The following is a 1,243-nucleotide window of genomic DNA, read 5'->3' as shown; positions in this document are numbered from 1 at the left end:
TTGATCATAAGAGCCCTTTTCACATGTGGTCTCTTGTTCTTGGCTCCAAAAATACACTCAGGAGAGGGACATAAAGAGGCTCAGTTAGGAACCTGTTATCTTTCAGGGCAGCAACAGCAACTGTTTCACTTCAGCGCCTCAGTTTTGGCCTCTTGCTTAAAGAGTTGCACATTTTTGTTCGCTTCTCTTTCTTCTGACCATCAGCAGAAACAAACACAGGTTCATTCCAACAGTTCATTTCCGAGTTTGAACTTTGGTGCCATTTGGTGACTGATTGTGTTTGAACATGAATCATTTTCAGTGGCTGAGAAAAAGGTAATAAAAACAGCTACCTTACCCCCTCGTTCTGGACATGGAGCCTCCAGAACGAGACGTTTTAGCCTGAATGCTTTGCTGGTCTCTCCCACTTTAAACCCTTTGTACTCTAATTGTTCCCGTATTTCTCAGTTGCCTATTGCAAAATAAAATAAAATACTCTCGTCTCGTCTCTCTGTTTGCTGGTTTCTTCCACTCTCCTTCATTAAATGTCCTGGCCCATTTGACTAAGTCTGCAGATGATGTGCCCCAGTTTAGCTTAATTTAATCACAGTGAGAAAGTCTGAATGTCACAGCAGAGAGCCGTCGTCCACACGCAGATGCCGTTCCGCAGACGGCGCGCATCAAATATAAAGGACAGTGAAGGAAGAGGAGCATGTATTGTCTCGCTCTCCTGGCATCTGCTCATGCAGAGAGTTTGTATTACACAGAAGCTGACATTTAAAAAAAAGTGGCACGGCAACCTTTCACAACTGTCTATAAGGTACCCTGTTACCTTACCAGAGGTCGTGCAGGCAGTAAACTTGACCAGTAGCGATGATGAAAATCAGTCATTATCACTGTTAAAAACTACTTACTGAGTGTCAAAAGCAGTAAAATATAACTCGTGTGCTTTGTAGTGGAAGTGATTAGCATCCAAATCCTTGGATATTGTTGGATAGTTCTCACAACGGCATGCCCTTGCACAATCAGACCCATAATCCCCCTTAAGTCTTGGATAAATACTGACAATCTGACTCCTGAAAACTCTCAAAATCACCCAGAGTCACTCAGCGTGGAAGCAATTAGCATTAGAAGCTTTAATTTAGCGGTTTTGCATTTACAGGGAAAGTCATTGTCTCAGAGCCCAGAGAAACAGACCCGTATATCCCAAAATATCCCAACATCCTGATATCCTGAATGATGTGTGTGCAGAAGTTGACAGACA

Source organism: Takifugu flavidus, chromosome 19 (assembly GCF_003711565.1).
Source record: "Takifugu flavidus isolate HTHZ2018 chromosome 19, ASM371156v2, whole genome shotgun sequence".
NCBI lineage: Eukaryota > Metazoa > Chordata > Actinopteri > Tetraodontiformes > Tetraodontidae > Takifugu > Takifugu flavidus.
Note: the sequence above shows the minus strand (reverse complement) of the source record.